The 25,528-nt window shown below is 44.2% G+C and overlaps 18 non-coding genes across 18 annotated transcripts; 9 read left to right on the forward strand and 9 right to left on the reverse strand.

Moving 5' to 3' along the window:
• Positions 1–806: 806 nt before the first annotated feature.
• trnag-ucc (transfer RNA glycine (anticodon UCC)) lies at positions 807–878 on the reverse strand. Its single transcript has one exon. It is a non-coding gene; the product is annotated as a tRNA-Gly (tRNA).
• Positions 879–1,038: 160 nt separating this feature from the next.
• On the forward strand, positions 1,039–1,120 carry trnal-uag (transfer RNA leucine (anticodon UAG)). Its single transcript has one exon. It is a non-coding gene; the product is annotated as a tRNA-Leu (tRNA).
• A 3,378-nt stretch (positions 1,121–4,498) lies between these two features.
• On the forward strand, positions 4,499–4,580 carry trnal-uag (transfer RNA leucine (anticodon UAG)). The gene has a single exon. It is a non-coding gene; the product is annotated as a tRNA-Leu (tRNA).
• A 3,378-nt stretch (positions 4,581–7,958) lies between these two features.
• trnal-uag (transfer RNA leucine (anticodon UAG)) lies at positions 7,959–8,040 on the forward strand. Its single transcript has one exon. It is a non-coding gene; the product is annotated as a tRNA-Leu (tRNA).
• Positions 8,041–11,186: 3,146 nt separating this feature from the next.
• trnag-ucc (transfer RNA glycine (anticodon UCC)) lies at positions 11,187–11,258 on the reverse strand. Its single transcript has one exon. It is a non-coding gene; the product is annotated as a tRNA-Gly (tRNA).
• A 160-nt stretch (positions 11,259–11,418) lies between these two features.
• trnal-uag (transfer RNA leucine (anticodon UAG)) lies at positions 11,419–11,500 on the forward strand. The gene has a single exon. It is a non-coding gene; the product is annotated as a tRNA-Leu (tRNA).
• A 180-nt stretch (positions 11,501–11,680) lies between these two features.
• Positions 11,681–11,762, reverse strand: trnas-aga (transfer RNA serine (anticodon AGA)). The gene has a single exon. It is a non-coding gene; the product is annotated as a tRNA-Ser (tRNA).
• Positions 11,763–12,608: 846 nt separating this feature from the next.
• Positions 12,609–12,680, reverse strand: trnag-ucc (transfer RNA glycine (anticodon UCC)). Its single transcript has one exon. It is a non-coding gene; the product is annotated as a tRNA-Gly (tRNA).
• A 160-nt stretch (positions 12,681–12,840) lies between these two features.
• On the forward strand, positions 12,841–12,922 carry trnal-uag (transfer RNA leucine (anticodon UAG)). Its single transcript has one exon. It is a non-coding gene; the product is annotated as a tRNA-Leu (tRNA).
• Positions 12,923–15,551: 2,629 nt separating this feature from the next.
• Positions 15,552–15,623, reverse strand: trnag-ucc (transfer RNA glycine (anticodon UCC)). Its single transcript has one exon. It is a non-coding gene; the product is annotated as a tRNA-Gly (tRNA).
• A 160-nt stretch (positions 15,624–15,783) lies between these two features.
• trnal-uag (transfer RNA leucine (anticodon UAG)) lies at positions 15,784–15,865 on the forward strand. Its single transcript has one exon. It is a non-coding gene; the product is annotated as a tRNA-Leu (tRNA).
• A 2,637-nt stretch (positions 15,866–18,502) lies between these two features.
• trnag-ucc (transfer RNA glycine (anticodon UCC)) lies at positions 18,503–18,574 on the reverse strand. Its single transcript has one exon. It is a non-coding gene; the product is annotated as a tRNA-Gly (tRNA).
• A 160-nt stretch (positions 18,575–18,734) lies between these two features.
• trnal-uag (transfer RNA leucine (anticodon UAG)) lies at positions 18,735–18,816 on the forward strand. Its single transcript has one exon. It is a non-coding gene; the product is annotated as a tRNA-Leu (tRNA).
• Positions 18,817–21,457: 2,641 nt separating this feature from the next.
• On the reverse strand, positions 21,458–21,529 carry trnag-ucc (transfer RNA glycine (anticodon UCC)). The gene has a single exon. It is a non-coding gene; the product is annotated as a tRNA-Gly (tRNA).
• A 160-nt stretch (positions 21,530–21,689) lies between these two features.
• Positions 21,690–21,771, forward strand: trnal-uag (transfer RNA leucine (anticodon UAG)). Its single transcript has one exon. It is a non-coding gene; the product is annotated as a tRNA-Leu (tRNA).
• Positions 21,772–23,895: 2,124 nt separating this feature from the next.
• trnag-ucc (transfer RNA glycine (anticodon UCC)) lies at positions 23,896–23,967 on the reverse strand. Its single transcript has one exon. It is a non-coding gene; the product is annotated as a tRNA-Gly (tRNA).
• A 160-nt stretch (positions 23,968–24,127) lies between these two features.
• Positions 24,128–24,209, forward strand: trnal-uag (transfer RNA leucine (anticodon UAG)). Its single transcript has one exon. It is a non-coding gene; the product is annotated as a tRNA-Leu (tRNA).
• A 180-nt stretch (positions 24,210–24,389) lies between these two features.
• trnas-aga (transfer RNA serine (anticodon AGA)) lies at positions 24,390–24,471 on the reverse strand. Its single transcript has one exon. It is a non-coding gene; the product is annotated as a tRNA-Ser (tRNA).
• Positions 24,472–25,528: the final 1,057 nt, after the last annotated feature.

A 25,528-nucleotide genomic window follows, 5' to 3' on the forward strand; every position in this document is an offset into this window, starting at 1 on the left:
TGTATGGGTTGTAGCCTTTTTTTCCTGCCGCCAAAAGTAGGAGGAGTTTTGAGGCCAAAGCGCATGCTTCTAAAGTTCAGAGGGATGGCAATGTCAACCAAGAGTCCGCAGTTGAATACTTATTTACTTTGCAAAGATCGATCGATCGATCGAAAGAAATCAAAAGCCATAGGCTTAAAAATGGGGCACTGGCAAAGTAAACAAAATCCCATCACACACTTGAGCAGAAGAAGCCATTACTCTCAGGATTTAAATCTACGTGGGGAGACCCCAAAAGAACTCTTTGGCCTCATTAGTCATCCCTGTCAAGGCGTTGCTGAATAATCTCATGTGTTATAAACATCTTGGACTTAGGCTAAAATGCTATGCTGCACCTTACCACCCAAGTACGCTTGTAGTTTGGGAATTTTGTTCACTGACAATTGCCAGAAAACCTTTTTGATTCTGAAAATAGAGCTTATTTGAGCGTTTCTTCTATAACGTAACACAGCGCCATCGGACCGGACCACTCGGGCTGCCTCTGTGGCGCAACGGTAGCGCGTCTGACTGCAGATCAGAAAGTTGCGTGTTCAACTTCACGTCAGCGTCATGTACTTTGTTGATTCTTGTTATAGTGGGTGAACAGCATTCACTCATTCATGTTATGGGGCTGTTTCATACCTGTCACTCCGCAATCATGCGATCTGCCAAGAGGATTAATTCAAATGCTCTAATACTCAACTGTTTGACAGTTTGGCCATTGCCCTCTGAGAGCTTTAGTTGTGAATGAAACTGCATATACACATGTATAACTCAAAAGTACAGCATGCGATGGCCGGGAATCGAACCTGGGTCAACTGCTTGGAAGGCAGCTATGCTTACCACTATACCACCATCGCAAGGACACATGCTTTCGCAGTGCCGTGTCGCAAATCGGCGCCTGTAATTGATATCTAAAGTTCCATGCACACGGAACATGGTTTGAAGATAATTACTATCATAGAAACGCCTTTTTTTGCACGGTTTCGCTGGTCGCATTTCTTGTCCAACTGAGCAACAGGTAGCGTGGCCGAGTGGTCTAAGGCGCTGGATTTAGGTTCCAGTCTCTTCGGAGGCGTGGGTTTAAATCCCACCGCTGCCAGTTCGCATGCCGAACGTCAAGAGCAGGGCTGTGTGATGTCTGTCGGCAGCGCTTCCGTTTGAGTTTAGCTTTCATAAAATACATATTCTAAATCTGGCCCTGGTCAAAAGCCAACCAGGGATTCTTTACTTCCGCCAAATGGCCTGCCAGCAGGGGCCCGTACGGGAACAACATGAACCACGTTGTTGGCAGGATTCGAACCTGCGCGGGAAATTCCCAATGGATTTCTAGTCCAACAACTCATTAGCTGCTTACGGGAACCTTTTCTTGTGCGTGTGTATGGGTTTTAGCCTTTTTTTCCTGCCGCCAAAAGTAGGAGGAGTTTTGAGGCCAAAGCGCATGCTTCTGAAGTTCAGAGGGATGGCAATGTCAATCAAGAGTCCGCAGTTGAATACTTATTTACTTTGCAAAGATCGATCGATCGAAAGAAATCAAAAGCCATAGGCTTAAAAATGGGGCACTGGCAAAGTAAACAAAATCCCATCACACACTTGAGCAGAAGAAGCCATTACTCTCAGGATTTAAATCTACGTGGGGAGACCCCAAAAGAACTCTTTGGCCTCATTAGTCATCCCTGTCAAGGCGTTGCTGAATAATCTCATGTGTTATAAACATCTTGGACTTAGGCTAAAATGCTATGCTGCACCTTACCACCCAAGTACGCTTGTAGTTTGGGAATTTTGTTCACTGACAATTGCCAGAAAACCTTTTTGATTCTGAAAATAGAGCTTATTTGAGCGTTTCTTCTATAACGTAACACAGCGCCATCGGAACCTTTTCTTGTGCGTGTGTATGGGTTGTAGCCTTTTTTTCCTGCCGCCAAAAGTAGGAGGAGTTTTGAGGCCAAAGCGCATGCTTCTAAAGTTCAGAGGGATGGCAATGTCAACCAAGAGTCCGCAGTTGAATACTTATTTACTTTGCAAAGATCGATCGATCGATCGAAAGAAATCAAAAGCCATAGGCTTAAAAATGGGGCACTGGCAAAGTAAACAAAATCCCATCACACACTTGAGCAGAAGAAGCCATTACTCTCAGGATTTAAATCTACGTGGGGAGACCCCAAAAGAACTCTTTGGCCTCATTAGTCATCCCTGTCAAGGCGTTGCTGAATAATCTCATGTGTTATAAACATCTTGGACTTAGGCTAAAATGCTATGCTGCTCCTTACCACCCAAGTACGCTTGTAGTTTGGGAATTTTGTTCACTGACAATTGCCAGAAAACCTTTTTGATTCTGAAAATAGAGCTTATTTGAGCGTTTCTTCTATAACGTAACACAGCGCCATCGGAACCTTTTCTTGTGCGTGTGTATGGGTTGTAGCCTTTTTTTCCTGCCGCCAAAAGTAGGAGGAGTTTTGAGGCCAAAGCGCATGCTTCTAAAGTTCAGAGGGATGGCAATGTCAACCAAGAGTCCGCAGTTGTATACTTATTTACTTTGCAAAGATCGATCGATCGATCGAAAGAAATCAAAAGCCATAGGCTTAAAAATGGGGCACTGGCAAAGTAAACAAAATCCCATCACACACTTGAGCAGAAGAAGCCATTACTCTCAGGATTTAAATCTACGTGGGGAGACCCCAAAAGAACTCTTTGGCCTCATTAGTCATCCCTGTCAAGGCGTTGCTGAATAATCTCATGTGTTATAAACATCTTGGACTTAGGCTAAAATGCTATGCTGCACCTTACCACCCAAGTACGCTTGTAGTTTGGGAATTTTGTTCACTGACAATTGCCAGAAAACCTTTTTGATTCTGAAAATAGAGCTTATTTGAGCGTTTCTTCTATAACGTAACACAGCGCCATCGGAACCTTTTCTTGTGCGTGTGTATGGGTTGTAGCCTTTTTTTCCTGCCGCCAAAAGTAGGAGGAGTTTTGAGGCCAAAGCGCATGCTTCTAAAGTTCAGAGGGATGGCAATGTCAACCAAGAGTCCGCAGTTGAATACTTATTTACTTTGCAAAGATCGATCGATCGATCGAAAGAAATCAAAAGCCATAGGCTTAAAAATGGGGCACTGGCAAAGTAAACAAAATCCCATCACACACTTGAGCAGAAGAAGCCATTACTCTCAGGATTTAAATCTACGTGGGGAGACCCCAAAAGAACTCTTTGGCCTCATTAGTCATCCCTGTCAAGGCGTTGCTGAATAATCTCATGTGTTATAAACATCTTGGACTTAGGCTAAAATGCTATGCTGCACCTTACCACCCAAGTACGCTTGTAGTTTGGGAATTTTGTTCACTGACAATTGCCAGAAAACCTTTTTGATTCTGAAAATAGAGCTTATTTGAGCGTTTCTTCTATAACGTAACACAGCGCCATCGGAACCTTTTCTTGTGCGTGTGTATGGGTTGTAGCCTTTTTTTCCTGCCGCCAAAAGTAGGAGGAGTTTTGAGGCCAAAGCGCATGCTTCTAAAGTTCAGAGGGATGGCAATGTCAACCAAGAGTCCGCAGTTGAATACTTATTTACTTTGCAAAGATCGATCGATCGATCGAAAGAAATCAAAAGCCATAGGCTTAAAAATGGGGCACTGGCAAAGTAAACAAAATCCCATCACACACTTGAGCAGAAGAAGCCATTACTCTCAGGATTTAAATCTACGTGGGGAGACCCCAAAAGAACTCTTTGGCCTCATTAGTCATCCCTGTCAAGGCGTTGCTGAATAATCTCATGTGTTATAAACATCTTGGACTTAGGCTAAAATGCTATGCTGCACCTTACCACCCAAGTACGCTTGTAGTTTGGGAATTTTGTTCACTGACAATTGCCAGAAAACCTTTTTGATTCTGAAAATAGAGCTTATTTGAGCGTTTCTTCTATAACGTAACACAGCGCCATCGGACCGGACCACTCGGGCTGCCTCTGTGGCGCAACGGTAGCGCGTCTGACTGCAGATCAGAAAGTTGCGTGTTCAACTTCACGTCAGCGTCATGTACTTTGTTGATTCTTGTTATAGTGGGTGAACAGCATTCACTCATTCATGTTATGGGGCTGTTTCATACCTGTCACTCCGCAATCATGCGATCTGCCAAGAGGATTAGTTCAAATGCTCTAATACTCAACTGTTTGACAGTTTGGCCATTGCCCTCTGAGAGCTTTAGTTGTGAATGAAACTGCATATACACATGTATAACTCAAAAGTACAGCATGCGATGGCCGGGAATCGAACCTGGGTCAACAGCTTGGAAGGCAGCTATGCTTACCACTATACCACCATCGCAAGGACACATGCTTTCGCAGTGCCGTGTCGCAAATCGGCGCCTGTAATTGATATCTAAAGTTCCATGCACACGGAACATGGTTTGAAGATAATTACTATCATAGAAACGCCTTTTTTTGCACGGTTTCGCTGGTCGCATTTCTTGTCCAACTGAGCAACAGGTAGCGTGGCCGAGTGGTCTAAGGCGCTGGATTTAGGTTCCAGTCTCTTCGGAGGCGTGGGTTTAAATCCCACCGCTGCCAGTTCGCATGCCGAACGTCAAGAGCAGGGCTGTGTGATGTCTGTCGGCAGCGCTTCCGTTTGAGTTTAGCTTTCATAAAATACATATTCTAAATCTGGCCCTGGTCAAAAGCCAACCAGGGATTCTTTACTTCCGCCAAATGGCCTGCCAGCAGGGGCCCGTACGGGAACAACATGAACCACGTTGTTGGCAGGATTCGAACCTGCGCGGGAAATTCCCAATGGATTTCTAGTCCAACAACTCATTAGCTGCTTACGGGAACCTTTTCTTGTGCGTGTGTATGGGTTTTAGCCTTTTTTTCCTGCCGCCAAAAGTAGGAGGAGTTTTGAGGCCAAAGCGCATGCTTCTGAAGTTCAGAGGGATGGCAATGTCAATCAAGAGTCCGCAGTTGAATACTTATTTACTTTGCAAAGATCGATCGATCGAAAGAAATCAAAAGCCATAGGCTTAAAAATGGGGCACTGGCAAAGTAAACAAAATCCCATCACACACTTGAGCAGAAGAAGCCATTACTCTCAGGATTTAAATCTACGTGGGGAGACCCCAAAAGAACTCTTTGGCCTCATTAGTCATCCCTGTCAAGGCGTTGCTGAATAATCTCATGTGTTATAAACATCTTGGACTTAGGCTAAAATGCTATGCTGCACCTTACCACCCAAGTACGCTTGTAGTTTGGGAATTTTGTTCACTGACAATTGCCAGAAAACCTTTTTGATTCTGAAAATAGAGCTTATTTGAGCGTTTCTTCTATAACGTAACACAGCGCCATCGGAACCTTTTCTTGTGCGTGTGTATGGGTTGTAGCCTTTTTTTCCTGCCGCCAAAAGTAGGAGGAGTTTTGAGGCCAAAGCGCATGCTTCTAAAGTTCAGAGGGATGGCAATGTCAACCAAGAGTCCGCAGTTGAATACTTATTTACTTTGCAAAGATCGATCGATCGATTGAAAGAAATCAAAAGCCATAGGCTTAAAAATGGGGCACTGGCAAAGTAAACAAAATCCCATCACACACTTGAGCAGAAGAAGCCATTACTCTCAGGATTTAAATCTACGTGGGGAGACCCCAAAAGAACTCTTTGGCCTCATTAGTCATCCCTGTCAAGGCGTTGCTGAATAATCTCATGTGTTATAAACATCTTGGACTTAGGCTAAAATGCTATGCTGCTCCTTACCACCCAAGTACGCTTGTAGTTTGGGAATTTTGTTCACTGACAATTGCCAGAAAACCTTTTTGATTCTGAAAATAGAGCTTATTTGAGCGTTTCTTCTATAACGTAACACAGCGCCATCGGAACCTTTTCTTGTGCGTGTGTATGGGTTGTAGCCTTTTTTTCCTGCCGCCAAAAGTAGGAGGAGTTTTGAGGCCAAAGCGCATGCTTCTAAAGTTCAGAGGGATGGCAATGTCAACCAAGAGTCCGCAGTTGAATACTTATTTACTTTGCAAAGATCGATCGATCGATCGAAAGAAATCAAAAGCCATAGGCTTAAAAATGGGGCACTGGCAAAGTAAACAAAATCCCATCACACACTTGAGCAGAAGAAGCCATTACTCTCAGGATTTAAATCTACGTGGGGAGACCCCAAAAGAACTCTTTGGCCTCATTAGTCATCCCTGTCAAGGCGTTGCTGAATAATCTCATGTGTTATAAACATCTTGGACTTAGGCTAAAATGCTATGCTGCACCTTACCACCCAAGTACGCTTGTAGTTTGGGAATTTTGTTCACTGACAATTGCCAGAAAACCTTTTTGATTCTGAAAATAGAGCTTATTTGAGCGTTTCTTCTATAACGTAACACAGCGCCATCGGAACCTTTTCTTGTGCGTGTGTATGGGTTGTAGCCTTTTTTTCCTGCCGCCAAAAGTAGGAGGAGTTTTGAGGCCAAAGCGCATGCTTCTAAAGTTCAGAGGGATGGCAATGTCAACCAAGAGTCCGCAGTTGAATACTTATTTACTTTGCAAAGATCGATCGATCGATCGAAAGAAATCAAAAGCCATAGGCTTAAAAATGGGGCACTGGCAAAGTAAACAAAATCCCATCACACACTTGAGCAGAAGAAGCCATTACTCTCAGGATTTAAATCTACGTGGGGAGACCCCAAAAGAACTCTTTGGCCTCATTAGTCATCCCTGTCAAGGCGTTGCTGAATAATCTCATGTGTTATAAACATCTTGGACTTAGGCTAAAATGCTATGCTGCACCTTACCACCCAAGTACGCTTGTAGTTTGGGAATTTTGTTCACTGACAATTGCCAGAAAACCTTTTTGATTCTGAAAATAGAGCTTATTTGAGCGTTTCTTCTATAACGTAACACAGCGCCATCGGAACCTTTTCTTGTGCGTGTGTATGGGTTGTAGCCTTTTTTTCCTGCCGCCAAAAGTAGGAGGAGTTTTGAGGCCAAAGCGCATGCTTCTAAAGTTCAGAGGGATGGCAATGTCAACCAAGAGTCCGCAGTTGAATACTTATTTACTTTGCAAAGATCGATCGATCGATCGAAAGAAATCAAAAGCCATAGGCTTAAAAATGGGGCACTGGCAAAGTAAACAAAATCCCATCACACACTTGAGCAGAAGAAGCCATTACTCTCAGGATTTAAATCTACGTGGGGAGACCCCAAAAGAACTCTTTGGCCTCATTAGTCATCCCTGTCAAGGCGTTGCTGAATAATCTCATGTGTTATAAACATCTTGGACTTAGGCTAAAATGCTATGCTGCACCTTACCACCCAAGTACGCTTGTAGTTTGGGAATTTTGTTCACTGACAATTGCCAGAAAACCTTTTTGATTCTGAAAATAGAGCTTATTTGAGCGTTTCTTCTATAACGTAACACAGCGCCATCGGACCGGACCACTCGGGCTGCCTCTGTGGCGCAACGGTAGCGCGTCTGACTGCAGATCAGAAAGTTGCGTGTTCAACTTCACGTCAGCGTCATGTACTTTGTTGATTCTTGTTATAGTGGGTGAACAGCATTCACTCATTCATGTTATGGGGCTGTTTCATACCTGTCACTCCGCAATCATGCGATCTGCCAAGAGGATTAGTTCAAATGCTCTAATACTCAACTGTTTGACAGTTTGGCCATTGCCCTCTGAGAGCTTTAGTTGTGAATGAAACTGCATATACACATGTATAACTCAAAAGTACAGCATGCGATGGCCGGGAATCGAACCTGGGTCAACAGCTTGGAAGGCAGCTATGCTTACCACTATACCACCATCGCAAGGACACATGCTTTCGCAGTGCCGTGTCGCAAATCGGCGCCTGTAATTGATATCTAAAGTTCCATGCACACGGAACATGGTTTGAAGATAATTACTATCATAGAAACGCCTTTTTTTGCACGGTTTCGCTGGTCGCATTTCTTGTCCAACTGAGCAACAGGTAGCGTGGCCGAGTGGTCTAAGGCGCTGGATTTAGGTTCCAGTCTCTTCGGAGGCGTGGGTTTAAATCCCACCGCTGCCAGTTCGCATGCCGAACGTCAAGAGCAGGGCTGTGTGATGTCTGTCGGCAGCGCTTCCGTTTGAGTTTAGCTTTCATAAAATACATATTCTAAATCTGGCCCTGGTCAAAAGCCAACCAGGGATTCTTTACTTCCGCCAAATGGCCTGCCAGCAGGGGCCCGTACGGGAACAACATGAACCACGTTGTTGGCAGGATTCGAACCTGCGCGGGAAATTCCCAATGGATTTCTAGTCCAACAACTCATTAGCTGCTTACGGGAACCTTTTCTTGTGCGTGTGTATGGGTTTTAGCCTTTTTTTCCTGCCGCCAAAAGTAGGAGGAGTTTTGAGGCCAAAGCGCATGCTTCTGAAGTTCAGAGGGATGGCAATGTCAATCAAGAGTCCGCAGTTGAATACTTATTTACTTTGCAAAGATCGATCGATCGAAAGAAATCAAAAGCCATAGGCTTAAAAATGGGGCACTGGCAAAGTAAACAAAATCCCATCACACACTTGAGCAGAAGAAGCCATTACTCTCAGGATTTAAATCTACGTGGGGAGACCCCAAAAGAACTCTTTGGCCTCATTAGTCATCCCTGTCAAGGCGTTGCTGAATAATCTCATGTGTTATAAACATCTTGGACTTAGGCTAAAATGCTATGCTGCACCTTACCACCCAAGTACGCTTGTAGTTTGGGAATTTTGTTCACTGACAATTGCCAGAAAACCTTTTTGATTCTGAAAATAGAGCTTATTTGAGCGTTTCTTCTATAACGTAACACAGCGCCATCGGAACCTTTTCTTGTGCGTGTGTATGGGTTGTAGCCTTTTTTTCCTGCCGCCAAAAGTAGGAGGAGTTTTGAGGCCAAAGCGCATGCTTCTAAAGTTCAGAGGGATGGCAATGTCAACCAAGAGTCCGCAGTTGAATACTTATTTACTTTGCAAAGATCGATCGATCGATCGAAAGAAATCAAAAGCCATAGGCTTAAAAATGGGGCACTGGCAAAGTAAACAAAATCCCATCACACACTTGAGCAGAAGAAGCCATTACTCTCAGGATTTAAATCTACGTGGGGAGACCCCAAAAGAACTCTTTGGCCTCATTAGTCATCCCTGTCAAGGCGTTGCTGAATAATCTCATGTGTTATAAACATCTTGGACTTAGGCTAAAATGCTATGCTGCTCCTTACCACCCAAGTACGCTTGTAGTTTGGGAATTTTGTTCACTGACAATTGCCAGAAAACCTTTTTGATTCTGAAAATAGAGCTTATTTGAGCGTTTCTTCTATAACGTAACACAGCGCCATCGGAACCTTTTCTTGTGCGTGTGTATGGGTTGTAGCCTTTTTTTCCTGCCGCCAAAAGTAGGAGGAGTTTTGAGGCCAAAGCGCATGCTTCTAAAGTTCAGAGGGATGGCAATGTCAACCAAGAGTCCGCAGTTGAATACTTATTTACTTTGCAAAGATCGATCGATCGATCGAAAGAAATCAAAAGCCATAGGCTTAAAAATGGGGCACTGGCAAAGTAAACAAAATCCCATCACACACTTGAGCAGAAGAAGCCATTACTCTCAGGATTTAAATCTACGTGGGGAGACCCCAAAAGAACTCTTTGGCCTCATTAGTCATCCCTGTCAAGGCGTTGCTGAATAATCTCATGTGTTATAAACATCTTGGACTTAGGCTAAAATGCTATGCTGCACCTTACCACCCAAGTACGCTTGTAGTTTGGGAATTTTGTTCACTGACAATTGCCAGAAAACCTTTTTGATTCTGAAAATAGAGCTTATTTGAGCGTTTCTTCTATAACGTAACACAGCGCCATCGGAACCTTTTCTTGTGCGTGTGTATGGGTTGTAGCCTTTTTTTCCTGCCGCCAAAAGTAGGAGGAGTTTTGAGGCCAAAGCGCATGCTTCTAAAGTTCAGAGGGATGGCAATGTCAACCAAGAGTCCGCAGTTGAATACTTATTTACTTTGCAAAGATCGATCGATCGATCGAAAGAAATCAAAAGCCATAGGCTTAAAAATGGGGCACTGGCAAAGTAAACAAAATCCCATCACACACTTGAGCAGAAGAAGCCATTACTCTCAGGATTTAAATCTACGTGGGGAGACCCCAAAAGAACTCTTTGGCCTCATTAGTCATCCCTGTCAAGGCGTTGCTGAATAATCTCATGTGTTATAAACATCTTGGACTTAGGCTAAAATGCTATGCTGCACCTTACCACCCAAGTACGCTTGTAGTTTGGGAATTTTGTTCACTGACAATTGCCAGAAAACCTTTTTGATTCTGAAAATAGAGCTTATTTGAGCGTTTCTTCTATAACGTAACACAGCGCCATCGGAACCTTTTCTTGTGCGTGTGTATGGGTTGTAGCCTTTTTTTCCTGCCGCCAAAAGTAGGAGGAGTTTTGAGGCCAAAGCGCATGCTTCTAAAGTTCAGAGGGATGGCAATGTCAACCAAGAGTCCGCAGTTGAATACTTATTTACTTTGCAAAGATCGATCGATCGATCGAAAGAAATCAAAAGCCATAGGCTTAAAAATGGGGCACTGGCAAAGTAAACAAAATCCCATCACACACTTGAGCAGAAGAAGCCATTACTCTCAGGATTTAAATCTACGTGGGGAGACCCCAAAAGAACTCTTTGGCCTCATTAGTCATCCCTGTCAAGGCGTTGCTGAATAATCTCATGTGTTATAAACATCTTGGACTTAGGCTAAAATGCTATGCTGCACCTTACCACCCAAGTACGCTTGTAGTTTGGGAATTTTGTTCACTGACAATTGCCAGAAAACCTTTTTGATTCTGAAAATAGAGCTTATTTGAGCGTTTCTTCTATAACGTAACACAGCGCCATCGGACCGGACCACTCGGGCTGCCTCTGTGGCGCAACGGTAGCGCGTCTGACTCCAGATCAGAAAGTTGCGTGTTCAACTTCACGTCAGCGTCATGTACTTTGTTGATTCTTGTTATAGTGGGTGAACAGCATTCACTCATTCATGTTATGGGGCTGTTTCATACCTGTCACTCCGCAATCATGCGATCTGCCAAGAGGATTAGTTCAAATGCTCTAATACTCAACTGTTTGACAGTTTGGCCATTGCCCTCTGAGAGCTTTAGTTGTGAATGAAACTGCATATACACATGTATAACTCAAAAGTACAGCATGCAATGGCCGGGAATCGAACCCGGGTCAACTGCTTGGAAGGCAGCTATGCTTACCACTATACCACCATCGCAAGGACACATGCTTTCGCAGTGCCGTGTCGCAAATCGGCGCCTGTAATTGATATCTAAAGTTCCATGCACACGGAACATGGTTTGAAGATAATTACTATCATAGAAACGCCTTTTTTTGCACGGTTTCGCTGGTCGCATTTCTTGTCCAACTGAGCAACAGGTAGCGTGGCCGAGTGGTCTAAGGCGCTGGATTTAGGTTCCAGTCTCTTCGGAGACGTGAGTTTAAATCCCACCGCTGCCAGTTCGCATGCCGAACGTCAAGAGCAGGGCTGTGTGATGTCTGTCGGCAGCGCTTCCGTTTGAGTTTAGCTTTCATAAAATACATATTCTAAATCTGGCCCTGGTCAAAAGCCAACCAGGGATTCTTTACTTCCGCCAAATGGCCTGCCAGCAGGGGCCCGTACGGGAACAACATGAACCACGTTGTTGGCAGGATTCGAACCTGCGCGGGAAATTCCCAATGGATTTCTAGTCCATCGCCTTAACCACTCGGCCACAACAACTCATTAGCTGCTTACGGGAACCTTTTCTTGTGCGTGTGTATGGGTTGTAGCCTTTTTTTCCTGCCGCCAAAAGTAGGAGGAGTTTTGAGGCCAAAGCGCATGCTTCTGAAGTTCAGAGGGATGGCAATGTCAATCAAGAGTCCGCAGTTGAATACTTATTTACTTTGCAAAGATCGATCGATCGATCGATCGAAAGAAATCAAAAGCCATAGGCTTAAAAATGGGGCACTGGCAAAGTAAACAAAATCCCATCACACACTTGAGCAGAAGAAGCCATTACTCTCAGGATTTAAATCTACGTGGGGAGACCCCAAAAGAACTCTTTGGCCTCATTAGTCATCCCTGTCAAGGCGTTGCTGAATAATCTCATGTGTTATAAACATCTTGGACTTAGGCTAAAATGCTATGCTGCACCTTACCACCCAAGTACGCTTGTAGTTTGGGAATTTTGTTCACTGACAATTGCCAGAAAACCTTTTTGATTCTGAAAATAGAGCTTATTTGAGCGTTTCTTCTATAACGTAACACAGCGCCATCGGACCGGACCACTCGGGCTGCCTCTGTGGCGCAACGGTAGCGCGTCTGACTCCAGATCAGAAAGTTGCGTGTTCAACTTCACGTCAGCGTCATGTACTTTGTTGATTCTTGTTATAGTGGGTGAACAGCATTCACTCATTCATGTTATGGGGCTGTTTCATACCTGTCACTCCGCAATCATGCGATCTGCCAAGAGGATTCGTTCAAATGCTCTAATACTCAACTGTTTGACAGTTTGGCCATTGCCCTCTGAGAGCTTTAGTTGTGAATGAAACTGCATATACACATGTATAACTCAAAAGTACAGCATGCGATGGCCGGGAATCGAACCTGGGTCAACTGCTTGGAAGGCAGCTATGCTTACCACTATACCACCATCGCAAGGACACATGCTTTCGCAGTGCCGTGTCGCAAATCGGCGCCTGTAATTGATATCTAAAGTTCCATGCACACGGAACATGGTTTGAAGATAATTACTATCATAGAAACGCCTTTTTTTGCACGGTTTCGCTGGTCGCATTTCTTGTCCAACTGAGCAACAGGTAGCGTGGCCGAGTGGTCTAAGGCGCTGGATTTAGGTTCCAGTCTCTTCGGAGGCGTGGGTTTAAATCCCACCGCTGCCAGTTCGCATGCCGAACGTCAAGAGCAGGGCTGTGTGATGTCTGTCGGCAGCGCTTCCGTTTGAGTTTAGCTTTCATAAAATACATATTCTAAATCTGGCCCTGGTCAAAAGCCAACCAGGGATTCTTTACTTCCGCCAAATGGCCTGCCAGCAGGGGCCCGTACGGGAACAACATGAACCACGTTGTTGGCAGGATTCGAACCTGCGCGGGAAATTCCCAATGGATTTCTAGTCCAACAACTCATTAGCTGCTTACGGGAACCTTTTCTTGTGCGTGTGTATGGGTTTTAGCCTTTTTTTCCTGCCGCCAAAAGTAGGAGGAGTTTTGAGGCCAAAGCGCATGCTTCTGAAGTTCAGAGGGATGGCAATGTCAATCAAGAGTCCGCAGTTGAATACTTATTTACTTTGCAAAGATCGATCGATCGAAAGAAATCAAAAGCCATAGGCTTAAAAATGGGGCACTGGCAAAGTAAACAAAATCCCATCACACACTTGAGCAGAAGAAGCCATTACTCTCAGGATTTAAATCTACGTGGGGAGACCCCAAAAGAACTCTTTGGCCTCATTAGTCATCCCTGTCAAGGCGTTGCTGAATAATCTCATGTGTTATAAACATCTTGGACTTAGGCTAAAATGCTATGCTGCACCTTACCACCCAAGTACGCTTGTAGTTTGGGAATTTTGTTCACTGACAATTGCCAGAAAACCTTTTTGATTCTGAAAATAGAGCTTATTTGAGCGTTTCTTCTATAACGTAACACAGCGCCATCGGAACCTTTTCTTGTGCGTGTGTATGGGTTGTAGCCTTTTTTTCCTGCCGCCAAAAGTAGGAGGAGTTTTGAGGCCAAAGCGCATGCTTCTAAAGTTCAGAGGGATGGCAATGTCAACCAAGAGTCCGCAGTTGAATACTTATTTACTTTGCAAAGATCGATCGATCGATCGAAAGAAATCAAAAGCCATAGGCTTAAAAATGGGGCACTGGCAAAGTAAACAAAATCCCATCACACACTTGAGCAGAAGAAGCCATTACTCTCAGGATTTAAATCTACGTGGGGAGACCCCAAAAGAACTCTTTGGCCTCATTAGTCATCCCTGTCAAGGCGTTGCTGAATAATCTCATGTGTTATAAACATCTTGGACTTAGGCTAAAATGCTATGCTGCACCTTACCACCCAAGTACGCTTGTAGTTTGGGAATTTTGTTCACTGACAATTGCCAGAAAACCTTTTTGATTCTGAAAATAGAGCTTATTTGAGCGTTTCTTCTATAACGTAACACAGCGCCATCGGAACCTTTTCTTGTGCATGTGTATGGGTTGTAGCCTTTTTTTCCTGCCGCCAAAAGTAGGAGGAGTTTTGAGGCCAAAGCGCATGCTTCTAAAGTTCAGAGGGATGGCAATGTCAACCAAGAGTCCGCAGTTGAATACTTATTTACTTTGCAAAGATCGATCGATCGATCGAAAGAAATCAAAAGCCATAGGCTTAAAAATGGGGCACTGGCAAAGTAAACAAAATCCCATCACACACTTGAGCAGAAGAAGCCATTACTCTCAGGATTTAAATCTACGTGGGGAGACCCCAAAAGAACTCTTTGGCCTCATTAGTCATCCCTGTCAAGGCGTTGCTGAATAATCTCATGTGTTATAAACATCTTGGACTTAGGCTAAAATGCTATGCTGCTCCTTACCACCCAAGTACGCTTGTAGTTTGGGAATTTTGTTCACTGACAATTGCCAGAAAACCTTTTTGATTCTGAAAATAGAGCTTATTTGAGCGTTTCTTCTATAACGTAACACAGCGCCATCGGAACCTTTTCTTGTGCGTGTGTATGGGTTGTAGCCTTTTTTTCCTGCCGCCAAAAGTAGGAGGAGTTTTGAGGCCAAAGCGCATGCTTCTAAAGTTCAGAGGGATGGCAATGTCAACCAAGAGTCCGCAGTTGAATACTTATTTACTTTGCAAAGATCGATCGATCGATCGAAAGAAATCAAAAGCCATAGGCTTAAAAATGGGGCACTGGCAAAGTAAACAAAATCCCATCACACACTTGAGCAGAAGAAGCCATTACTCTCAGGATTTAAATCTACGTGGGGAGACCCCAAAAGAACTCTTTGGCCTCATTAGTCATCCCTGTCAAGGCGTTGCTGAATAATCTCATGTGTTATAAACATCTTGGACTTAGGCTAAAATGCTATGCTGCACCTTACCACCCAAGTACGCTTGTAGTTTGGGAATTTTGTTCACTGACAATTGCCAGAAAACCTTTTTGATTCTGAAAATAGAGCTTATTTGAGCGTTTCTTCTATAACGTAACACAGCGCCATCGGACCGGACCACTCGGGCTGCCTCTGTGGCGCAACGGTAGCGCGTCTGACTCCAGATCAGAAAGTTGCATGTTCAACTTCACGTCAGCGTCATGTACTTTGTTGATTCTTGTTATAGTGGGTGAACAGCATTCACTCATTCATGTTATGGGGCTGTTTCATACCTGTCACTCCGCAATCATGCGATCTGCCAAGAGGATTAGTTCAAATGCTCTAATACTCAACTGTTTGACAGTTTGGCCATTGCCCTCTGAGAGCTTTAGTTGTGAATGAAACTGCATATACACATGTATAACTCAAAAGTACAGCATGCGATGGCCGGGAATCGAACCCGGGTCAACTGCTTGGAAGGCAGCTATGCTTACCACTATACCACCATCGCAAGGACACATGCTTTCGCAGTGCCGTGTCGCAAATCGGCGCCTGTAATTGATATCTAAAGTTCCATGCACACGGAACATGGTTTGAAGATAATTACTATCATAGAAACGCCTTTTTTTGCACGGTTTCGCTGGTCGCATTTCTTGTCCAACTGAGCAACAGGTAGCGTGGCCGAGTGGTCTAAGGCGCTGGATTTAGGTTCCAGTCTCTTCGGAGGCGTGGGTTTAAATCCCACCGCTGCCAGTTCGCATGCCGAACGTCAAGAGCAGGGCTGTGTGATGTCTGTCGGCAGCGCTTCCGTTTGAGTTTAGCTTTCATAAAATACATATTCTAAATCTGGCCCTGGTCAAAAGCCAACCAGGGATTCTTTACTTCCGCCAAATGGCCTGCCAGCAGGGGCCCGTACGGGAACAACATGAACCACGTTGTTGGCAGGATTCGAACCTGCGCGGGAAATTCCCAATGGAATTCTAGTCCAACAACTCATTAGCTGCTTACGGGAACCTTTTCTTGTGCGTGTGTATGGGTTTTAGCCTTTTTTTCCTGCCGCCAAAAGTAGGAGGAGTTTTGAGGCCAAAGCGCATGCTTCTGAAGTTCAGAGGGATGGCAATGTCAATCAAGAGTCCGCAGTTGAATACTTATTTACTTTGCAAAGATCGATCGATCGATCGATCGAAAGAAATCAAAAGCCATAGGCTTAAAAATGGGGCACTGGCAAAGTAAACAAAATCCCATCACACACTTGAGCAGAAGAAGCCATTACTCTCAGGATTTAAATCTACGTGGGGAGACCCCAAAAGAACTCTTTGGCCTCATTAGTCATCCCTGTCAAGGCGTTGCTGAATAATCTCATGTGTTATAAACATCTTGGACTTAGGCTAAAATGCTATGCTGCACCTTACCACCCAAGTACGCTTGTAGTTTGGGAATTTTGTTCACTGACAATTGCCAGAAAACCTTTTTGATTCTGAAAATAGAGCTTATTTGAGCGTTTCTTCTATAACGTAACACAGCGCCATCGGAACCTTTTCTTGTGCGTGTGTATGGGTTGTAGCCTTTTTTTCCTGCCGCCAAAAGTAGGAGGAGTTTTGAGGCCAAAGCGCATGCTTCTAAAGTTCAGAGGGATGGCAATGTCAACCAAGAGTCCGCAGTTGAATACTTATTTACTTTGCAAAGATCGATCGATCGATCGAAAGAAATCAAAAGCCATAGGCTTAAAAATGGGGCACTGGCAAAGTAAACAAAATCCCATCACACACTTGAGCAGAAGAAGCCATTACTCTCAGGATTTAAATCTACGTGGGGAGACCCCAAAAGAACTCTTTGGCCTCATTAGTCATCCCTGTCAAGGCGTTGCTGAATAATCTCATGTGTTATAAACATCTTGGACTTAGGCTAAAATGCTATGCTGCACCTTACCACCCAAGTACGCTTGTAGTTTGGGAATTTTGTTCACTGACAATTGCCAGAAAACCTTTTTGATTCTGAAAATAGAGCTTATTTGAGCGTTTCTTCTATAACGTAACACAGCGCCATCGGAACCTTTTCTTGTGCATGTGTATGGGTTGTAGCCTTTTTTTCCTGCCGCCAAAAGTAGGAGGAGTTTTGAGGCCAAAGCGCATGCTTCTAAAGTTCAGAGGGATGGCAATGTCAACCAAGAGTCCGCAGTTGAATACTTATTTACTTTGCAAAGATCGATCGATCGATCGAAAGAAATCAAAAGCCATAGGCTTAAAAATGGGGCACTGGCAAAGTAAACAAAATCCCATCACACACTTGAGCAGAAGAAGCCATTACTCTCAGGATTTAAATCTACGTGGGGAGACCCCAAAAGAACTCTTTGGCCTCATTAGTCATCCCTGTCAAGGCGTTGCTGAATAATCTCATGTGTTATAAACATCTTGGACTTAGGCTAAAATGCTATGCTGCTCCTTACCACCCAAGTACGCTTGTAGTTTGGGAATTTTGTTCACTGACAATTGCCAGAAAACCTTTTTGATTCTGAAAATAGAGCTTATTTGAGCGTTTCTTCTATAACGTAACACAGCGCCATCGGAACCTTTTCTTGTGCGTGTGTATGGGTTGTAGCCTTTTTTTCCTGCCGCCAAAAGTAGGAGGAGTTTTGAGGCCAAAGCGCATGCTTCTAAAGTTCAGAGGGATGGCAATGTCAACCAAGAGTCCGCAGTTGAATACTTATTTACTTTGCAAAGATCGATCGATCGATCGAAAGAAATCAAAAGCCATAGGCTTAAAAATGGGGCACTGGCAAAGTAAACAAAATCCCATCACACACTTGAGCAGAAGAAGCCATTACTCTCAGGATTTAAATCTACGTGGGGAGACCCCAAAAGAACTCTTTGGCCTCATTAGTCATCCCTGTCAAGGCGTTGCTGAATAATCTCATGTGTTATAAACATCTTGGACTTAGGCTAAAATGCTATGCTGCACCTTACCACCCAAGTACGCTTGTAGTTTGGGAATTTTGTTCACTGACAATTGCCAGAAAACCTTTTTGATTCTGAAAATAGAGCTTATTTGAGCGTTTCTTCTATAACGTAACACAGCGCCATCGGACCGGACCACTCGGGCTGCCTCTGTGGCGCAACGGTAGCGCGTCTGACTCCAGATCAGAAAGTTGCATGTTCAACTTCACGTCAGCGTCATGTACTTTGTTGATTCTTGTTATAGTGGGTGAACAGCATTCACTCATTCATGTTATGGGGCTGTTTCATACCTGTCACTCCGCAATCATGCGATCTGCCAAGAGGATTAGTTCAAATGCTCTAATACTCAACTGTTTGACAGTTTGGCCATTGCCCTCTGAGAGCTTTAGTTGTGAATGAAACTGCATATACACATGTATAACTCAAAAGTACAGCATGCGATGGCCGGGAATCGAACCCGGGTCAACTGCTTGGAAGGCAGCTATGCTTACCACTATACCACCATCGCAAGGACACATGCTTTCGCAGTGCCGTGTCGCAAATCGGCGCCTGTAATTGATATCTAAAGTTCCATGCACACGGAACATGGTTTGAAGATAATTACTATCATAGAAACGCCTTTTTTTGCACGGTTTCGCTGGTCGCATTTCTTGTCCAACTGAGCAACAGGTAGCGTGGCCGAGTGGTCTAAGGCGCTGGATTTAGGTTCCAGTCTCTTCGGAGGCGTGGGTTTAAATCCCACCGCTGCCAGTTCGCATGCCGAACGTCAAGAGCAGGGCTGTGTGATGTCTGTCGGCAGCGCTTCCGTTTGAGTTTAGCTTTCATAAAATACATATTCTAAATCTGGCCCTGGTCAAAAGCCAACCAGGGATTCTTTACTTCCGCCAAATGGCCTGCCAGCAGGGGCCCGTACGGGAACAACATGAACCACGTTGTTGGCAGGATTCGAACCTGCGCGGGAAATTCCCAATGGAATTCTAGTCCAACAACTCATTAGCTGCTTACGGGAACCTTTTCTTGTGCGTGTGTATGGGTTTTAGCCTTTTTTTCCTGCCGCCAAAAGTAGGAGGAGTTTTGAGGCCAAAGCGCATGCTTCTGAAGTTCAGAGGGATGGCAATGTCAATCAAGAGTCCGCAGTTGAATACTTATTTACTTTGCAAAGATCGATCGATCGATCGATCGAAAGAAATCAAAAGCCATAGGCTTAAAAATGGGGCACTGGCAAAGTAAACAAAATCCCATCACACACTTGAGCAGAAGAAGCCATTACTCTCAGGATTTAAATCTACGTGGGGAGACCCCAAAAGAACTCTTTGGCCTCATTAGTCATCCCTGTCAAGGCGTTGCTGAATAATCTCATGTGTTATAAACATCTTGGACTTAGGCTAAAATGCTATGCTGCACCTTACCACCCAAGTACGCTTGTAGTTTGGGAATTTTGTTCACTGACAATTGCCAGAAAACCTTTTTGATTCTGAAAATAGAGCTTATTTGAGCGTTTCTTCTATAACGTAACACAGCGCCATCGGAACCTTTTCTTGTGCGTGTGTATGGGTTGTAGCCTTTTTTTCCTGCCGCCAAAAGTAGGAGGAGTTTTGAGGCCAAAGCGCATGCTTCTAAAGTTCAGAGGGATGGCAATGTCAACCAAGAGTCCGCAGTTGAATACTTATTTACTTTGCAAAGATCGATCGATCGATCGATCGAAAGAAATCAAAAGCCATAGGCTTAAAAATGGGGCACTGGCAAAGTAAACAAAATCCCATCACACACTTGAGCAGAAGAAGCCATTACTCTCAGGATTTAAATCTACGTGGGGAGACCCCAAAAGAACTCTTTGGCCTCATTAGTCATCCCTGTCAAGGCGTTGCTGAATAATCTCATGTGTTATAAACATCTTGGACTTAGGCTAAAATGCTATGCTGCACCTTACCACCCAAGTACGCTTGTAGTTTGGGAATTTTGTTCACTGACAATTGCCAGAAAACCTTTTTGATTCTGAAAATAGAGCTTATTTGAGCGTTTCTTCTATAACGTAACACAGCGCCATCGGAACCTTTTCTTGTGCATGTGTATGGGTTGTAGCCTTTTTTTCCTGCCGCCAAAAGTAGGAGGAGTTTTGAGGCCAAAGCGCATGCTTCTAAAGTTCAGAGGGATGGCAATGTCAACCAAGAGTCCGCAGTTGAATACTTATTTACTTTGCAAAGATCGATCGATCGATCGAAAGAAATCAAAAGCCATAGGCTTAAAAATGGGGCACTGGCAAAGTAAACAAAATCCCATCACACACTTGAGCAGAAGAAGCCATTACTCTCAGGATTTAAATCTACGTGGGGAGACCCCAAAAGAACTCTTTGGCCTCATTAGTCATCCCTGTCAAGGCGTTGCTGAATAATCTCATGTGTTATAAACATCTTGGACTTAGGCTAAAATGCTATGCTGCTCCTTACCACCCAAGTACGCTTGTAGTTTGGGAATTTTGTTCACTGACAATTGCCAGAAAACCTTTTTGATTCTGAAAATAGAGCTTATTTGAGCGTTTCTTCTATAACGTAACACAGCGCCATCGGAACCTTTTCTTGTGCGTGTGTATGGGTTGTAGCCTTTTTTTCCTGCCGCCAAAAGTAGGAGGAGTTTTGAGGCCAAAGCGCATGCTTCTAAAGTTCAGAGGGATGGCAATGTCAACCAAGAGTCCGCAGTTGAATACTTATTTACTTTGCAAAGATCGATCGATCGATCGAAAGAAATCAAAAGCCATAGGCTTAAAAATGGGGCACTGGCAAAGTAAACAAAATCCCATCACACACTTGAGCAGAAGAAGCCATTACTCTCAGGATTTAAATCTACGTGGGGAGACCCCAAAAGAACTCTTTGGCCTCATTAGTCATCCCTGTCAAGGCGTTGCTGAATAATCTCATGTGTTATAAACATCTTGGACTTAGGCTAAAATGCTATGCTGCACCTTACCACCCAAGTACGCTTGTAGTTTGGGAATTTTGTTCACTGACAATTGCCAGAAAACCTTTTTGATTCTGAAAATAGAGCTTATTTGAGCGTTTCTTCTATAACGTAACACAGCGCCATCGGACCGGACCACTCGGGCTGCCTCTGTGGCGCAACGGTAGCGCGTCTGACTCCAGATCAGAAAGTTGCATGTTCAACTTCACGTCAGCGTCATGTACTTTGTTGATTCTTGTTATAGTGGGTGAACAGCATTCACTCATTCATGTTATGGGGCTGTTTCATACCTGTCACTCCGCAATCATGCGATCTGCCAAGAGGATTAGTTCAAATGCTCTAATACTCAACTGTTTGACAGTTTGGCCATTGCCCTCTGAGAGCTTTAGTTGTGAATGAAACTGCATATACACATGTATAACTCAAAAGTACAGCATGCGATGGCCGGGAATCGAACCCGGGTCAACTGCTTGGAAGGCAGCTATGCTTACCACTATACCACCATCGCAAGGACACATGCTTTCGCAGTGCCGTGTCGCAAATCGGCGCCTGTAATTGATATCTAAAGTTCCATGCACACGGAACATGGTTTGAAGATAATTACTATCATAGAAACGCCTTTTTTTGCACGGTTTCGCTGGTCGCATTTCTTGTCCAACTGAGCAACAGGTAGCGTGGCCGAGTGGTCTAAGGCGCTGGATTTAGGTTCCAGTCTCTTCGGAGGCGTGGGTTTAAATCCCACCGCTGCCAGTTCGCATGCCGAACGTCAAGAGCAGGGCTGTGTGATGTCTGTCGGCAGCGCTTCCGTTTGAGTTTAGCTTTCATAAAATACATATTCTAAATCTGGCCCTGGTCAAAAGCCAACCAGGGATTCTTTACTTCCGCCAAATGGCCTGCCAGCAGGGGCCCGTACGGGAACAACATGAACCACGTTGTTGGCAGGATTCGAACCTGCGCGGGAAATTCCCAATGGAATTCTAGTCCAACAACTCATTAGCTGCTTACGGGAACCTTTTCTTGTGCGTGTGTATGGGTTTTAGCCTTTTTTTCCTGCCGCCAAAAGTAGGAGGAGTTTTGAGGCCAAAGCGCATGCTTCTGAAGTTCAGAGGGATGGCAATGTCAATCAAGAGTCCGCAGTTGAATACTTATTTACTTTGCAAAGATCGATCGATCGATCGATCGAAAGAAATCAAAAGCCATAGGCTTAAAAATGGGGCACTGGCAAAGTAAACAAAATCCCATCACACACTTGAGCAGAAGAAGCCATTACTCTCAGGATTTAAATCTACGTGGGGAGACCCCAAAAGAACTCTTTGGCCTCATTAGTCATCCCTGTCAAGGCGTTGCTGAATAATCTCATGTGTTATAAACATCTTGGACTTAGGCTAAAATGCTATGCTGCACCTTACCACCCAAGTACGCTTGTAGTTTGGGAATTTTGTTCACTGACAATTGCCAGAAAACCTTTTTGATTCTGAAAATAGAGCTTATTTGAGCGTTTCTTCTATAACGTAACACAGCGCCATCGGAACCTTTTCTTGTGCGTGTGTATGGGTTGTAGCCTTTTTTTCCTGCCGCCAAAAGTAGGAGGAGTTTTGAGGCCAAAGCGCATGCTTCTAAAGTTCAGAGGGATGGCAATGTCAACCAAGAGTCCGCAGTTGAATACTTATTTACTTTGCAAAGATCGATCGATCGATCGATCGAAAGAAATCAAAAGCCATAGGCTTAAAAATGGGGCACTGGCAAAGTAAACAAAATCCCATCACACACTTGAGCAGAAGAAGCCATTACTCTCAGGATTTAAATCTACGTGGGGAGACCCCAAAAGAACTCTTTGGCCTCATTAGTCATCCCTGTCAAGGCGTTGCTGAATAATCTCATGTGTTATAAACATCTTGGACTTAGGCTAAAATGCTATGCTGCACCTTACCACCCAAGTACGCTTGTAGTTTGGGAATTTTGTTCACTGACAATTGCCAGAAAACCTTTTTGATTCTGAAAATAGAGCTTATTTGAGCGTTTCTTCTATAACGTAACACAGCGCCATCGGAACCTTTTCTTGTGCGTGTGTATGGGTTGTAGCCTTTTTTTCCTGCCGCCAAAAGTAGGAGGAGTTTTGAGGCCAAAGCGCATGCTTCTAAAGTTCAGAGGGATGGCAATGTCAACCAAGAGTCCGCAGTTGAATACTTATTTACTTTGCAAAGATCGATCGATCGATCGAAAGAAATCAAAAGCCATAGGCTTAAAAATGGGGCACTGGCAAAGTAAACAAAATCCCATCACACACTTGAGCAGAAGAAGCCATTACTCTCAGGATTTAAATCTACGTGGGGAGACCCCAAAAGAACTCTTTGGCCTCATTAGTCATCCCTGTCAAGGCGTTGCTGAATAATCTCATGTGTTATAAACATCTTGGACTTAGGCTAAAATGCTATGCTGCACCTTACCACCCAAGTACGCTTGTAGTTTGGGAATTTTGTTCACTGACAATTGCCAGAAAACCTTTTTGATTCTGAAAATAGAGCTTATTTGAGCGTTTCTTCTATAACGTAACACAGCGCCATCGGACCGGACCACTCGGGCTGCCTCTGTGGCGCAACGGTAGCGCGTCTGACTCCAGATCAGAAAGTTGCGTGTTCAACTTCACGTCAGCGTCATGTACTTTGTTGATTCTTGTTATAGTGGGTGAACAGCATTCACTCATTCATGTTATGGGGCTGTTTCATACCTGTCACTCCGCAATCATGCGATCTGCCAAGAGGATTAGTTCAAATGCTCTAATACTCAACTGTTTGACAGTTTGGCCATTGCCCTCTGAGAGCTTTAGTTGTGAATGAAACTGCATATACACATGTATAACTCAAAAGTATAGCATGCAATGGCCGGGAATCGAACCCGGGTCAACTGCTTGGAAGGCAGCTATGCTTACCACTATACCACCATCGCAAGGACACATGCTTTCGCAGTGCCGTGTCGCAAATCGGCGCCTGTAATTGATATCTAAAGTTCCATGCACACGGAACATGGTTTGAAGATAATTACTATCATAGAAACGCCTTTTTTTGCACGGTTTCGCTGGTCGCATTTCTTGTCCAACTGAGCAACAGGTAGCGTGGCCGAGTGGTCTAAGGCGCTGGATTTAGGTTCCAGTCTCTTCGGAGACGTGAGTTTAAATCCCACCGCTGCCAGTTCGCATGCCGAACGTCAAGAGCAGGGCTGTGTGATGTCTGTCGGCAGCGCTTCCGTTTGAGTTTAGCTTTCATAAAATACATATTCTAAATCTGGCCCTGGTCAAAAGCCAACCAGGGATTCTTTACTTCCGCCAAATGGCCTGCCAGCAGGGGCCCGTACGGGAACAACATGAACCACGTTGTTGGCAGGATTCGAACCTGCGCGGGAAATTCCCAATGGATTTCTAGTCCATCGCCTTAACCACTCGGCCACAACAACTCATTAGCTGCTTACGGGAACCTTTTCTTGTGCGTGTGTATGGGTTGTAGCCTTTTTTTCCTGCCGCCAAAAGTAGGAGGAGTTTTGAGGCCAAAGCGCATGCTTCTGAAGTTCAGAGGGATGGCAATGTCAATCAAGAGTCCGCAGTTGAATACTTATTTACTTTGCAAAGATCGATCGATCGATCGATCGAAAGAAATCAAAAGCCATAGGCTTAAAAATGGGGCACTGGCAAAGTAAACAAAATCCCATCACACACTTGAGCAGAAGAAGCCATTACTCTCAGGATTTAAATCTACGTGGGGAGACCCCAAAAGAACTCTTTGGCCTCATTAGTCATCCCTGTCAAGGCGTTGCTGAATAATCCCATGTGTTATAAACATCTTGGACTTAGGCTAAAATGCTATGCTGCACCTTACCACCCAAGTACGCTTGTAGTTTGGGAATTTTGTTCACTGACAATTGCCAGAAAACCTTTTTGATTCTGAAAATAGAGCTTATTTGAGCGTTTCTTCTATAACGTAACACAGCGCCATCGGAACCTTTTCTTGTGCGTGTGTATGGGTTGTAGCCTTTTTTTCCTGCCGCCAAAAGTAGGAGGAGTTTTGAGGCCAAAGCGCATGCTTCTAAAGTTCAGAGGGATGGCAATGTCAACCAAGAGTCCGCAGTTGAATACTTATTTACTTTGCAAAGATCGATCGATCGATCGAAAGAAATCAAAAGCCATAGGCTTAAAAATGGGGCACTGGCAAAGTAAACAAAATCCCATCACACACTTGAGCAGAAGAAGCCATTACTCTCAGGATTTAAATCTACGTGGGGAGACCCCAAAAGAACTCTTTGGCCTCATTAGTCATCCCTGTCAAGGCGTTGCTGAATAATCTCATGTGTTATAAACATCTTGGACTTAGGCTAAAATGCTATGCTGCACCTTACCACCCAAGTACGCTTGTAGTTTGGGAATTTTGTTCACTGACAATTGCCAGAAAACCTTTTTGATTCTGAAAATAGAGCTTATTTGAGCGTTTCTTCTATAACGTAACACAGCGCCATCGGA

The sequence above is a fragment of the Eucyclogobius newberryi genome, unplaced genomic scaffold, assembly GCF_026437365.1.
Source record: "Eucyclogobius newberryi isolate DKJ021-1_F unplaced genomic scaffold, fEucNew1.0.hap1 SCAF_11, whole genome shotgun sequence".
Lineage (NCBI taxonomy): Eukaryota > Metazoa > Chordata > Actinopteri > Gobiiformes > Gobiidae > Eucyclogobius > Eucyclogobius newberryi.